Source organism: Gavia stellata, chromosome 9 (genome assembly GCF_030936135.1).
Source record: "Gavia stellata isolate bGavSte3 chromosome 9, bGavSte3.hap2, whole genome shotgun sequence".
In the NCBI taxonomy this organism is placed as follows: Eukaryota; Metazoa; Chordata; class Aves; order Gaviiformes; family Gaviidae; genus Gavia; species Gavia stellata.
In genome coordinates, this window is record NC_082602.1 from 12,947,177 (window position 1) to 12,963,610 (window position 16,434).

The following is a 16,434-nucleotide window of genomic DNA, read 5'->3' on the forward strand; positions in this document are numbered from 1 at the left end:
TCTTACAAACTTGGGCAAATGAGCAGCCAGCATGGCAGCCCACCCTGACCATCGCCTGAGCCCACCCTGAGCCTGCAGCAATGTGTAAAAAGTTTCAGCTGCGGACAGAACAGTTTTGTCTCCTGGGGAGGCAGGAGGAAATACTGCCAGTGGATAGCACTAGCTTGTTTGATGGCTTGTATTGGCCTAAGCCCTCTGTCAGCTCAGGAAAAAGATTTTACTGCAGTATGTGCCGCTGTTGCCTCTAAGTGTGTTTGTCCCCATGTTCAGAAGCAGGCCATTTTCCATACAGATGGACAGTACAGAGGTATTGGACAGTGTGAGACTCATGCAAAGTTTAGATGCCAAGAAGGCTCGCTGGCACAATAAGCAGAGAGATGCAGCACTGGGATCAGTACCTGCACAGTGCTATCTTAACTACCAACAAGCACTACCATAAAAACAGCTATTTTCATCTGTGGCTTTTAGAACATTTTATAAAGATATTTAACCATCATGATTCCTAGCTGACAGATACTTAAACAATCTTAGAAAAGTTACCTGGCATTTTGCAGACAGTTGCCATGGCTATTTAGCATTGCTTTCGTACACATTTTTGAAGCATCCACTCATGGGTGGGTGGGATACTGGGACTGAGCTGAAGCTAGGTAAGGTAGGTAGCTGTGTGATGACGTTATCACAGATTTTGCTTCATGATAGCAATATTCAAGCAAGACAGCTCTCCACATATTTCAGCAGTTGATGGCTTCTCAAACCCTAAAATCATTCTTGATAGAAATACAAATTGTAATGCAAAGACAGGAAACATTTTACACATAAGTGCAGACACAGCTACAGAAATCACTGAAGAGTAAAAATTGATTCCATTTGCTAATAAAAGGCAAACACTTTGAAAAGATTAGGCTATGTTGTGTTATTCCATTAGAAAGCTGATGAAGTTTGAAGCTCTGCGGAGGCATTCAGATGAGGTCTATGACGAGCTAGTTCTGACAGAAACATGCTGACTAAGAAAAATCCCCTTCTATATTTAAAAATTGCAGCAGATGGTGCTAGCAGTAGGACGCTGCTGTTATGACTGTGGGCACTCTCATCTATCACTGAAAGTCTCAAAATGCCATCATCCTACTGCAGGTCTCAACCTGAACTCTGTGAAATGCTCCAAGTACTAACATGATTTATAGGGTACCAAGTGCCTCTGGGTCAGACTTCTTTGGAAAAGCTCCAAAAATTACATTCCTGTGGCTTAGGAGGACTTGGGATGTTTTTAAAATAGCCAGGACATTGGAGATCTGTACCCTGTATTCACTGAGCAAAAACGTTCCCCCACTTCCAGCATAAAGGCCAGAGCTTTTGGAAATCTTAGGTATTTGTACATGGCATAACATAGAGATACTCCAGCCTATTAGCATGCCAGAAGGGGTGTGAGCCGGGGCCTGGCACAGAGGGGACAGCTCACATTTGTCAGTCGCCACTTTTCACAGCCGTAAGCGGCATCTTCAGTCTTCTTTGGAGCTACGAGGCATGTGGGTTCAGGGACCCTTCGCTGAACGTGAGGCTGCACAAGCATAGGCTTTCAACTGCATTAGCTAACGAAATCATCCTCAGGACGAAATATGTGCTGCCTAGTCTCTCCTCCTCCTCTGCGAGGAGGAGGCACAAGGGACACTAGCAGTCTCCCTGTCCTCCCACCCCACTCACACTGCTTGGAGCAGCACTGCTCCATCCCACTCTCCTCCGTGCTGTGCCAGGAAACCAGGCTCTCTTTGCCTGAAGGTTTGAACACGCTCACGCCCACGTCAAAGCTAAAAATCACACCATCATGTAGCTACCCCTCCTGGTCACCTCTGCTCTTTAGCGGCATGTGCAATCATCAGAACAGAATGAGACAAATCAGTGGAGAAATTTCCTCCCAGTCTTCTGAAAAATCCCCGGTATTTTTTATGAGCTATTAAGCACACAGCCCTGCTGAGTGATGATTTTGGAGTTATAAAGGTATTCACTGCAGGAATTTTTTATTCTTTTTCTCTCTTGCCATGGCAACCAGGGTATCTAAGCACTTCAGAGGAAGACAGCGCCTCACAGTATATAAAATGTTTGCAGCACATCTGACTTGTTTCTTTTTTATAATGAGTTAAGTATTTTTAAAGTTCTTTTAGAAAAATTGGTTGAAAAAAACAAAACCTACACAGCACAATTTTTTCTGCCTGCTTTAACAAAAGGATGTGAATATAGTCTACACTTAATAGAACTAGAGGTCCAGAATTCTAATAAAGGGCTGAGACTGCAGAAGAGGATCTAGCTTGTTTTCTTACAGTTACAGGGCACACCTAAAAGAACTGGCAAAAATACCAGGAAAAAAATAAAACAACCCACTTTGTCTTTAAAAGACAGTTCTGTGAGGATTTGTGGAAATGCATTAATGTAGGTTTCTCTTTTTTTGTCACTGCTCAAAGTTCAGGATCCTGCCTCTGCATATCTTATCTGCGTGCCAGTAGCTGACACCTTTCCTCAGTTGTACAAGACAACAAAGAAATATAGGGGAATATTGACACACCTAAAATACTGTGTATTTGTGGAGGGAGGGAATTGATAGCTGAAGGACTCCTTTAACTCAAGTCAGGATCAAGTCTGTAGCATCCCAATCACAATGAAGCAGGAGATTTTCTCATTCCTAAAATAGCTGAAATTATTACTGTGCCATTAAGAATTTTACATGCCTGTTGGGATCATGACACAATCAGTAGACATGCAATGGTAACGATGAACTTCTCTGATTCAACAATTCTTTAAAAAGAGTTGTCAAAATCAGACTGATTTCCATAAAAAGACGACACTCCATTAGCAGGAACTGCCTTGCCTTTCTCATTATCCTTGTTGAGGCAACAGAATTGTCTCCCTAATGCTTATTTGAACAAAGATAAAATACTTGCCTTAAGTAATGTCTTATGACAGCACTTTCACCCAGTTAGCTATAGTAACACTTTACTACTCTAAATTGTTTATGTATACTTGCTTTCGTATCCTTTTATTCCCATACTGTAAAGCACAGAAAATGAGAAGACTGAAACCTCTTTCCCCATTTTGGGAAATCCAAAACCAACTATAGTCAACCAACAGACTCTTAGTGGCTTCAGCACACTAAAGAATAAGATAGAGCACATCTCTGCTCTAATCCTTCTTTCAGTATTTTTTATTTGGGGGGGGGGGAGGAAGATAGTGAAATGGAAATAAATAAAACTCTTGAGAACTATCTGGAAATAGCTTTTAGGCTTTCTGAGCAGTATGACAGAAAATCAGGGAAAGGATTTTATTCTCAGATATTAATAAATGAAGTTTCCAAGAATGAAAAATAATGAATGCTTCCACTAATGAACACTTCCCAAACACTTTCACACTTGTATTGATTCTATTATCCATTTGCTGAAGAACAACAGTTATCTACTCTCATGCAAATTAAAACCAGAGTGAAGAACAAATAGCTCATTTCTATACAACACATGACAGATTCTTTAGTTACCAACAATTATATTATCCTATCGGATAATATATGCACAGTTGAAATCCAGGAGGAAAAAGCCCCGTCAGACAGTATTGAAAACAGGTTTCTCACACATTGATCTTATGAAATGAATCACAATGTGCCAAAACCAAATTCTATCCTTCTGTACCAACTGAATTTTGGAAAATGTTCAAAGACTAATCATCTGATAAATGTGTTACTGCCCATAGCAAAACAAATGCAATTTTGCTATCCAACACCAATATCTTGTTTCATTATCCTAAAACACATTTATTATTGCCTATTTCTCAAGTAAGTTAGTTTATTTTTTTTTCCTTTTTCTTTTTTTTTTTTAATATGCTTTATTAGCATTCCATAATGCACAATAGGAAGGAGGGTTACTACTTCTGAAGAACAGTATTTCCATGGCAATACAAGTCATCTATAGCAACAATTTCTTATCTTTTTCCAACACCTACAACTGCTGGAGCTTTGCTTAAAACTATATAATAAAATACAGTACAAAGGACACAATCTCAACAGAGACTTTAGTGTTTCCCTTATGTATCTTAGAGATTCTTGGTTTTATAAGAGCCTTTAGGTCATAACATTTCTTAAGCAATTAGAAGCTCTTTAATTAGACACAGGTGCACACAACGTTGGCACATATTCCCAGAGACAAACTCGGCTGGATAGACTCTTAAAGAAGTCACAAGGAGTGGATGACCATAGCTATGAGACCAAATATTTGCTTTTATTTCTTTGGCAAATATTCTAATGCAAAATTTTTACTGTTGCAAAACCAGTAAAATTACTATGGTTTTTTTTTAAAATTCACAGTGGGTGTGAAGCATAGGCATATAGTAGGACATGCACTAGCACAATTTGCTTGTTCTTTTTACTTACCTTTATAAATGTCGTTACATCAGTACAGATAATGTCAATAAACTCATCTTTAGTCTGACATACCAAGCAGACTCAGTGGTCTCTCCCCAAAACATGCAACTGTCCAAGTCAATTAAAGCTATTGCATCTGAGCATTCAAAGTTAACATTGAAATAAAAATTCTGATCAAACTCTTTAGTATAGATGATTCATATTTGAAACTTATTGGGCAGGTGACTTCCACAACCAACTGCAAGGAAAGGGTTGAAGTTCAATTATTGTGCTGTTGCTGTTAAACCCTGAGTCGGTTTTCATTACACCAGAAAGACAGTACGACTGACATAAAAATGAAGATATTTTGACATAGCAAACTGAGTATTTTATTTCTAACCCTCACTGATAATTATCCCACTTTCACTCTGATCCAGCTAAGAGGGAACACAAAAGCCTATTATAAACTCAAGCATATGGCACCGATCAAAGGAATTTAACTTTCTGTTCCAGGCTAAAATTATTTTCTTTAGTAAGACCAGAAAGCAGCACTGATCTGCTACTTTCCTCTTCATGTTTCACTTCAGCAGGATAACAGCAACTTAATTGCATTGTCAGCAATGGACATTGTCTTCAAGATGACTGACTTCAGGCCTGCTGCTCATTTAATGACAATACTGATGGTTTAGTAGAAAGAAGGCTGGATGATTGCTTATGTGCAAGCGACAGGTAAATCTGAGGAAAAGACTGATTTTGTAATCTTAATCTGGAAAGGCATTATACCATTCCCTGAAAAATGAGTAGTTAATCGATAGAGTGCCTCAAGAAAGGGTTGGCATTGACCACAGTAGAATCTGAATTGCATGAAGTGATATTAAATTTCTGATCCACTCTAAATAACAGCTCCTACAAAACAAATATCTGGTCCAAAAGAAAAATTCAATGATTTGGCATTGCAGTACTGCATTAAATATTGATACTGATATTGGAATGACCCTGCTGCCTAATGCAGGAATGCCACACGCCGGGCCCATTCTAAGTAGCACCGCACTGAAAACTGGCTCGGCCTTGCTGCTGAATTACCATTTCAAGCTTTGCAACATCATTCAGGAACAGTCATGGCTCTAAATGAAGTCTTGCTGAGAAAATATGGTAGCTGCTCAGTGAGTAAGGAAGGGGAGGAGTGGATATAGGTCAAATCTAAATCAGGCAGCAACGACCGCTTTATGTGATGCCAGGCTGTGCACATACTGGTCAGTACTAACAGAGAGATTTCTCAACTTTCTTGCATAAATATATGTCCATATATCAAATACTCCACGCTGCTGCTACGTCAGTGTCAACTGTACCTTTTAATGTATTCACAGATCTTCCGATCTGGAAAAGGCTCTGACTGCAACACTACGCAGTAAGAGCTAAAAAGCTTCTCTCATCCCTTGCTTCGCTCAGGACTTTTAAGGGGCATAATAGACTCCTATTCTCCTCTCCTTTCTTAAAAGAAGCTTCTTTCCAGTGGTAGTCCTCAACAGACCAACAGCAGTAGCCAGTGGATAAAGCCTCCAACCTCTTCCGCATCTACATGCTCTGATATATTTGCTTGGTACCTCAGAGAACACTAGAGCTAAGAAGAACAGAAATAAAACTTCATTGCAGCACATTGCAGCTCCAAAGAAAGAATCAACTATTACTTCTCCCCCAAAGAAATTGCCTTTTCAGAACACTACATAGGCAACTGAGTCTCCTTACTCCTACCTATACGTAACTGCATGTGAAATAATTTCCTGTTAGCAGTCAATAAACTCCAATCCAGATATCAGAAACTCAAGGAAATAGTAAGGCTAAGCTTACAATCTTACATTCAATTTAAAGTGTTTTAGCATGACAGCTACAGCATCCCAGTCTTCAAGCTGTTCAGATGAGCTGTTTCCATAGCAGATTTTGTATAGTGATTGGCTTAATGTTAAAAGTCTCTATGCTAAATTGCTGGAAGAGTAACACTGCATCAGTAACGACTGTTATCACGCATTTCTCTTTTTGGTGGGCAATGCCAAACAACATAAACCATTAAACAAACCGCAGCATTGTGGAAGATAAAGACACTGCATAAACTGATGGTGGAAGCCAAAAACTCCTCCCCTGAAAAACGTAAGGAATTTTCATTGATAGCTTCAAGATTTTACATACGGTTCAGTGACATTTTTCATTCCATAGCAATCAAAAACCGTTGGGGGAACGGGGAGAAGAGAGAAGACAGATGTCTAATTACAAAGACTGAAATAATTCATGTTAAAGAGATACCTTCTTGATCACTTATGCATGCAAACACATACCTGAATCACAAAAACATCACATATATACACATAGTTCAAATCTTCTACAACAATTTTTGTGTAATGTGGGTCATGGTTCCCAGATCACTTATCCTTCCTCATTTAATTAGACTGGGAACTCTGGAACAAATCGCTACTGAGCAAAAATGTAACATGTATCTTCCTAAAATACATGTGAATAACAGATGGAATATAAAATCATAATCAAAAGAGTGTGCTAGGGAGAAGGTTATTAAGGCTGCAAAATGATTGTAGTGATCATTGTACATACAAGTAAAGCATTCCAAAGTTAGGGAAGGCCGTGATTAAAGAGAGCTGTATAATCTTGACTTCACCCTGTGGAGCATTATGATCCAGTCTTTAAGTGACAAAATCGTACTTTGCTCACTTTGTACACAATAGGCAATGCTCAGTGAACCCAACATCACTTAACAATTTGGTTTAGCCTCTCTGTTCAATGTAAACTACCACATACTGACATAAGACATAATGACAAATTACATACTAACCAAAAACTGCTTTAAGACAGGATTCTTTCTGACAGAGCTTTCCCTCAGTGGCCATCACTTCAGTATCCAAGTGCTTCACCAAGAGTCTTTACTACATCCTGCTATGGGAAAAGGCACTGTTATCTCCCCTTTGCAGCTATGAAGTTTCTTACTTGGCATCAAACTTTGGATTGCAACTTTAAGATCCAACGTAGAAAGTCTATTAAGCCTGTTTCCATTACACTAGTAGCATCTAACTAACACCTTTCAAATAAAAAGCATGGTTCTAATTGATGCTGCCCTGTTCTAAAAACAAGCAGTTTCATCCCTAGCTTTATACAGAGCCTTTGTAGAATCAGAGACACTGAAATCAATCTGAACTTGTGTGACCCATTAAACCCTAGGATTCTCTCTTAAAATCTTCCTTTCTCAGCCATATTCTTCAAAGCTTCTATTCTTCTTACTGGGTTGGAATTAAAAAGACCATATTGATCTTGGGGGACAAATCAACAGAATATCTCTGAATTTCCCATAAGTTTTGAGCAGCTTTTATTCTCTCCTCTTCCATTCTGAAAGGTTTTGTCATGTTTGTGTATTTTCCACGTTGCTTTTAATGCAGTAAGAATAAAGGGAAGAAAGAAAACATCAGTCTATTATATAAGCTTCTGAAGGCACTAGTTTAAATTCATTCTTTTGCCAAATATTTCAATCAAATGGATTTGGCATTTTTTTTAAATAGACGTGTGGCAAAACAATCAGAACTGACAAGTCATTCCTAGATGAAAGAAACTGAAGGAGAACTGCACAAGACTTCTTTAAAGAAAAACACCCCCACCCTTTTACAGGACTACATCGTGTGGCCCCAAACATCCAAAGTATTGTTGAGATACTAAGAGGAATGTAACAGCTAACTCAGAAGTGTACAGGTATTCTTACTCAGCACATTTTCTTTTTCAGTGTTTTCTTACAGAAACTGATGAATGATTTTATAAAAAGAAAAAGGACCAGAAAAAACTTTCTAAACAGAAGAAATGTAAAATCCCTTTGAGAAACACAAAACTCCCTCTTTTGACATCTATCCCTACTTTCAGTGACAACATACAATGTGCCTTAACTTTTCTAACAGCTCAAGAGAACTGTAAAAATAGCTTGCTTATGTATTCATTCATTGTTGAAGGAAAAAAAGTCATATTGTTTGAGTGAATAATACAAAAAAAAAAAAGTAAGTTTTTGAAATATTTTGTTTTATCTAAATCTGGATTTCTCAGTGAGACAATGTTTGGGCAGAACACCTTTATAACGATAGTCTGATGCTTTTTAAAAATGGGGTAGGGATTCCACCTTTTTAACCAAGTGACTAGTTCAAAAAATTGTGGTTTAGTACTGGATTGTAACCAGGCCATTCAGCTGACATGGCTACTTATATTAAGTAAGCATTGGCTTCTCTTTGCTTAGTACACATTGTAATAGTTCAGTTTTGGTGTATGTGTCTTAATGTTCCCGAACCTAGGAGAGCAACACAAGTAGGCTGTTTTCCTAAATCAGGTTTTCTCCGATCTTTGAGGAGTTCTTCAAAAATGCAGGCTTTTCTCTTAGGGATGATTTGACATATTAAGATCTGTATTTCTCCAGCATGCACTGACTATAGAGAGAATAAAAACAGAATAGCCAGGGCAGCAAAGCTATCTGTAACATGAGCTAAAGAAGCATTTAAAATAAATAGTTTAGATAGAAACTGAGTCCCTCAGACTAGAATAATTCTTTGGAGGTCTCAGTCTGGTCCTAGAGTGCTGCTAGTTGTCTTCAAGGCAGCAAAATTTACATATTTCTTTTCTCTGTTTATTGCAAACACAGAACTACTTTAAAAATTTTTAGATATTGGAAACTCAGAGAATATATGTTTACATCACTGAAATTGTGAAAAGACAGGAATTTCTCTGGTGTACAGTGATCCAAGAGGTTTTATCCCTTGGACAGGAAATACTAGTACTCTAAACAAGTTAAATTATGTTTTACTAATGTAAACAGACACTAAAGAGGATATTTCTCAAACAAACAGTATAACACAAAGTCACTGCTGATACACTATGCCATATAACATTTGGGCAACTGGGTATTTCAAGAGAAAGAAAGCAACAAGATTAAACATATTAGGACCAATTTTCGTAGCAAGTTAAGAGCAAAATTAAGTCAAGTGGTTGCTAATGGAATATACTCACATTAGTAATAGCTGGTAAACCTCTAAACAAGAATTTTTAAAACCACCATCACTAGAGGTGTTCAAGGAACGTGTGGACGTGGCATTGCGGGACATGGTCTAGTGGGCATGGTGGTGGTGGGTTGATGGTTGGACTTGATGATCTTACAGGTCTTTTCCAACCTTAGTGATTCTGCGATTCTGTGAGCCCTTTTTTTCTGCAATTCCACTGCAGCAGCAGTTGTGTACATTAGAAAATAAGAAACAAAAGGGAAAAAAATAAAAGGACAGCTGCTTGGTACTTTTGGTACTAATAAGACAGTTTCCTAAAGAAAGCAAAAGGCCAGACATACTCGGGCAGAAACTGAGATACATGTGAGGTACTTTGTTTAACAAACGTGACTGAGCTTAAATGGATGACCTTTGTAAATGTTAAGAGAACTCAGTTTCAAGGTCAACATAATCTTTGCCTCCTCTCCCTAATCTTATGACAAAGATGACAGTTTTGATAATCTATGGAACCAACTCCTAACCTTTCAAATTGAGTTGATGCAACCATTAACATACTTTACAGCAGTAAGACTTAGTCACTTCTATGCTTGGCCTACAAGCAAGTGCTTTGCATGTGAAAAATACCATTCCTCAACCACCACTGGCTCTTCAAAGCAACTCAGCTGACCTCACGTTCACGTATACCTTTGACTTGAACAGCAACAAAGAAAGTCACATTCATGTCACAACACAGCTTAAAACTAACTACTTCAGCATTAGTATTTACAAGTAGTTTCTCTTGGAAGACTAGCACGTACCACTAGCTGCGTCTTTAATGCCAGAGTTTTCCAAAGGATAACTTGGCATGCGGAGAGCACAAAGTAAATCAACTGGATTAAAGGACAGAACATTTTTTTTTTTAAATGTGAAGGAGGAGAACTAAGAATTGCAGACTTGTCAGCCTACACTGCAGCACTGCTGAAAACTGCCAGAGTGCCGATATGAATCATAGTTGAGTCAATTACATAACACTGCAGAAAAAATAAAAGCAGTCCTGGTAGGTAATGACAGGAAGATTATATGCTATATGCAAGATAGGAGAGGTAATCACGTCTTTCTTGTCAATAAGTTCAAATGAGATACTGGGCTCAAAATTGAGTTCTTCACGGTGGAAAGGATATAGACAACACACAGTGCCCAGAAGAGAAAAGCAGAAATGAAAATACATGTCGCAAAATGCAACTGGATTGTTTCTTTTAAAGAGTGCCAAACTTCATTTTCCGAGAAGTAAAAGTTGCCATAAAGTGGACAGCATTAATTGTTATCAATGGCCACATGTACATTGGGGGTTGGGAGGGGAGGAAAAAGGAAGTTGCAAAGAAAAGATTTCTATTTGCAGCAAGAAGCATTACAGTTATATATTATAAAAATATTGATCTGTTCTTACCAAATCACAGGTATTGATGCAGTCTTGGTCTGACAAAAGAGTGCAAGCTTTGCAGAATACAGAAATGAACCCACCACTGGATGTTACAAAGGGGAAAGAGGAGTGAGGGATGGAAAGAGGCTCTTTACAGAAACACCCCCTAGTTACATGAAAATGTTAAACAAGTATCTTAGTACAGTGCTTTCTTGGTGTTTGCAAATAGTTCAGAAAAAATATCCCTTGGAAATTTGCAGGCAGATCTGATCTTCCTCAGTGTAGGGTGCTGAACTAGGTAACCTCTTGAGGAGAAAGAAGCCTTCCTTTCTATTATCCTATTATTAGATGCAGGAAAAAAACCAACCATTTTTCGAGAGTAAATTATAGAATCTAAACCACAGCTTTAACAGGTTATTAGGAAGAGAGTAATGAGGCTCAAGTCCCAATGAAACTTGCTGTAACATGGAGACCTTAATGTAGTGTTTTAGGTTGTTTTTTTGTCTTCTGATGACTAACTAATTAACATAATTTGAAGTATTTCAGAAATAAGACAGTCAAGCAGCAACTATGGTTAACATATTTGCCTTTTTGTATGGCTTAAATTTCACTCCTTAACTTGAACAAAACCAATCAGCTAAAGATTTTAAACCAAAAGAGAGGTAGTTTATTAGCTTAATCTGGGCTTGCAGGAAAATTCAGGGTTCTTCCAAATTCCCAATAATTTCCGAGTACAGAAATATTGGAAGATGCCAAATAGATTGCATTTAAGTTGTTTCCCAGCAGGTATGTTTCCTAAGGACTGCTTCATGCTGTGCAGCATTTCAGAGCCATAATAATCAAATCCCATTATAATTATTACAGTAATGCATTGCCTACAGCCATGACCTTGTTGCCCCTACAAAGCAAGTGCTGGCTAGTATTTCAGTGATCCTTGATGGCTTCCTGTCTAACATCTTTAAGGGTTTGGGCAACTGGAGAAGCAGAGCACTTGCTCCTGGCTCTTAATCCATGTTGTTTGCTTCAGCTTCTAAATGAACTATTTACACCTTCACTACTTTAAAATATCTCTACAGTGTGAATCTAGATATGGTGCATTACCTTATTTCCTATGCAGGACCCCTAGGTGGTACTGGTAAATTAGCTATCACTGTCTCTCATAGTTTCCTGAAATGGTTCTTTTTTTTTCGATTTCAATGAATGAATGGATGGCATCCCATTTTTTTGCAGAAAAACACTTTTGCAATGATTTGATGATATGAAGCTCTGAGAGGAATAAGTATGCCAGGCATAACGCTACTGTTTGATCTACCTGACAGTACCCATTATAAGCAGTCTTGTGCAACTTTCAGCAACTCACTACTGGTGTGCTGCCTCCTGTGGGTGTTTGAAATAGTTTTCTAATACACTCTGACACTAAAAAATATAACAACTGCATGTACCACTGGCAGTTCTCTCACCTGTATCTTTTGTCATATGAACTATCAAGCACTGTGTGTTATTGTACTTATCTTTCTCTGCAGCAGCTATTTTTAAACAGATCTCTCTGCACAAAGTTTCTGTGAGCATCTGTTTTCATACAGCTTTGACATATTTACTTGAACAAACAGTATTAGGTTTAGCACATATTTTACACCTTTCCATTTTGGTTTTCTTTTCAAAAGAACAAATTATATGAGAGAAAACAAAAGAACCCTGAAATACAGACACAGTGAGTAATTTTACATAGAAGTTTAGCTGATGTTTATGCTTTTGAGATTTATGACTTCCACATTATCTCTCATTTCCAATTATTGCTGTGTGTGCGACTTGCAGGGTATGTGCTATGCTTTATCACTACCATATGGTTCTGAGTTCAGTGAATTAATCCGTAAGGTTTCCAGTCAAAGCAGTGGCGTTGGGAGTAACAGGGAATGTTAGTTATAGATTTTTAAGTATCTCCCACATCGCACTAATTCACATAACCTTTATTTACCACAGAGTGCCCTACATGTAGAAGTGAAATGCTTGGTGGGGAAAAAGCATTTACAAGTCCACAGCAAAGTACATGTAATTGGAGATGCATTTATAATGGAATTTGACTTAATGGAGATGGAGACCTACAGACACTGTGTTAATGCTTTACAACAATAAGGTTGTAGCAAGCTTTTAGCACAATATAATGATTCACCAGGCTAAAATTATACACTGAGCAGTGCTTGGTTGAACCAGCACATTATGTTTTCAGTACATACTCAACACAACTTGGCAAAACAGAGCTCCTTCAAATTGCAAACATCATTTATAATAACTGACAGTATCTTCCAATTGTGCTGGCACTAGAAGCTCCTGAAGAAAAAGGGGTTAAACTATCCACACACCATCACTGTGCAGCTAGTTTTATGGCTCCCTTCACAGAGCTTAATATTAAAACCACAGATACTGTTGTTTATGGGAAATTCATAATGAATAAGAGCTAAGTATAACGTTTTCAGTAAGAGATCATTTACAGACTAGGTTCTTATCAGCTCTGTACAAAATCATTTTAGATGAGCTTGTGGAATGTCTTTGTGGAGCAAACAATGCCAAAAATTACTGTAAGGATTTTTATCAGAGTTTACTTTGCATTAGATAGAAATTTTTATTAAATGCAGTACATAAAATTATCAGAAGTGGTTCTACGATATCCCTTAATAAAAGCATAACATATAAGATGTTCTTGTACTTTTCTTTCTTTTGCACCTGTGGGCTTTTCCAGAGCTGATAAGAATAACTCTGTTATATTTCAAGGTGAATTTTAGTATGTACGGCAAAGAACAAACTGATGGCTACTATGAATAAAGCAGCCTGTTTATCCAAATGATAGATGTGGCACAGGCATCCTGAGGACAAGTTTCCCTTACACATGGTGCCCTCCTGCTGATTTGAAAATTTGAGAGGGTATCCTAGTCTATGCAGAATTACTCCTTGGCCTCTCTGTTAAGACTATCAGCAAAGGTCATCTCCTTCTGTTCTTTATGATAGGGATACCTTTCCACCTACAGATGACTGGGATCCATTACTTCTCAACCCAGTCTGCTCAGATAGAAAAGGCAGGTAGAAATGCGAGTCAGATGACAAATAGGCTTTCCAGCACAGGATGTAAAACTGCCTCACTGCAAAACAATATAGTATTTTTTTTTGGTTTTGTGCAAAATGGCAGACAGACAATTCTTATATTTGAAAATAGCTGTAGGAATTTGAATCAATCTAAACTTCTTAGTTTCTTCCTTTAATATGCTAAGTAATAATGTCTAATTCATCAGGGTGACATGAAGGAAAAATATGTTTCATACTACAGCCAGTTCTACTAGGCATCCAAAAAATCAGATATCAATAACAGCAAAATCAGGTATTTTACCTGCATATGTTTCCAAGTAAAATATCCTTGCACTGACAGTTAACAAGTGAGAAAGGGAGCCGTAAAAGCAAATCAGTAATCTATTAGGATTATTACACGTATCTGTGAATTACATGGGTGTAACTGGGAGCAGCTAGAGAAAATTGTTGGGGATTAAAAACTGTATGGAACATTAGGAAATAATTGGAAATATCAATATTCATTATCTACATTTCCATACTACAGTCTTACTGCACCAAAAGTTACATCTAGATGAACATGTACAGGGACAGTACTGAATGCTTGGGCAAGTTAGGGATTTGGGATACATCATTAAATCCCAATACTATTTTATCACAAGCAGTGACAGATGATGACCAAAAAAAGAAACTCTGAGGAAAGACCCCTGAAGATGGTTGGTTATCAGACACATGAACTGGCAAATTTTAAGGAATACCAAATTTTTTGGCAAGTCTTGCAGCATTAACTTTGTCAAAATGCATTTTATTTGAGATGCTCAGTTGCTACCATATTCACTAATAAAACTTGTAGAGTATTTCTTTGCTAGCTGAAGACAAAAAAGACTCATCTAGAAACAAAATAAAACTGGGACAGATTGTTTCTAGTCCTTTGGAAATTTGTAAATGGGAGCAAAACAGGAAGAAAGCCACAGCAGATCTCTTGCAGCTTACAGACAAGACTTCTGGTCACAAATCTTTTACAGCTTTCCAGTACCACTTTACTCAAGCTTTCTAGGCCAAAACATGTAGAGGTTAAGTGACAAGGCGTGAAAGGTGTTGGTTCATCTTGGAAAACAAGTTTCAGAGAGGTGAATACTTGGGGCAGCCACTGAGGCTGCAGTTCCACAGCAACCCAAGCCTGCCTGGCCATAGAATTTGGGCTTTCCTTTTGCATTGATTCCCACCACTGATGGCATTTTTCACCAAGCCATTTCAACATGCAAAGTCAGTAAGATTCTCATCAAACTACCAAAAGCAAATAGGTTTCTCACAACATTTAGTGATAACAATGAATGCTGAAGAGACGGCAATAAGGACTGGAGTTGCTTCTGGGGATTTCTTCTCCCCTGCCCACTCCGTGGCAACAGGGACCAGAGGAAAGAGGCAGAAATTGTACTTACTTTCAGAAGCAGCTCTAACTGGGGGCTTGTCAGGTGTGAAGGCAACCTGGGAGCGAAGGCTTCTCCTTTAGCATTACCCAGAATATGAACTGTAAAAACAAACCAGTCTGTTTTTACCAATTCTATTTCCCAAGCCAGCAACCAAGAGCAACTCAATGCACGTTTAGCAATATCTACCATTCATTATTCGTTACAAAATATCAAAATACGTATTGTAGCAATACATTTCAAAGAACCAAAATACTCTCACACCAAAAAGAAAAAGCGCCTTTCCTTGAGATGTTGCAAGACAAAAGCATGTGGTTTTTAGCTTTACTATTGAAATACACAGACAAACAAAGCAAACTGATTGAGTTTGTACTCTATATGCTAAATGCACAAAGTATCAGTTTTGCTTTGGAAGACTAAAGAACAACACTTGAGGACAAACAACAACCATTCTAGAAACAAACCCCACAGTTCTGGAAGAAGAGTTTACCAAGTCCAAGATAGGAATAATAATAAAAAAAAAAAAAGAACATTCCTTTAATGCAAATATGATTAACTCTGTTCTTGACTACCCCAGCTCAAATTCTGGATGCAGATTTTTTTTCTCTATACCATTTGGAGAATTCGTTGATCCTTTGTGTTGCTATGTGCAGCAGAGAGAAAGATTTCATGTATTCAACTTCATATCTATGTGACAGAAATCTTACAATAAGAGACCACTAACAGCACCACAGTATGATAGTCCTCAAAAGGCAAATAAGATCAGCTTCAAAGGCACTTCTTATCTTTCCCTACTCTGCAACTTTTTGTACTCCCTAGCCTGCAACATTGCTGCACTTCTTTCCACAGACCAGCTGTGACTGAAAGATAGGTCTGTAGCCTGTCCTCCCTTACAACAATCAAAGGCCTACCGGGGAAAAGCAAGTCAACAAAAAGCTGATGTTTATTTCAAGTGCTCAAACTTTGTATAGTCCTATAGGATTAACTTATTGCTAGATATTTGTACAATTGTTATTATGTTCATCTCAAGTTATGTTTCTGAGTGACTAAGGGAATATGAACTACTTTTTGGTAGCTATTGCATCTCACTCTCTTCTCCACCTATACAGTGATCACCATCAGCATTTCACATGTAAAACCACTAAA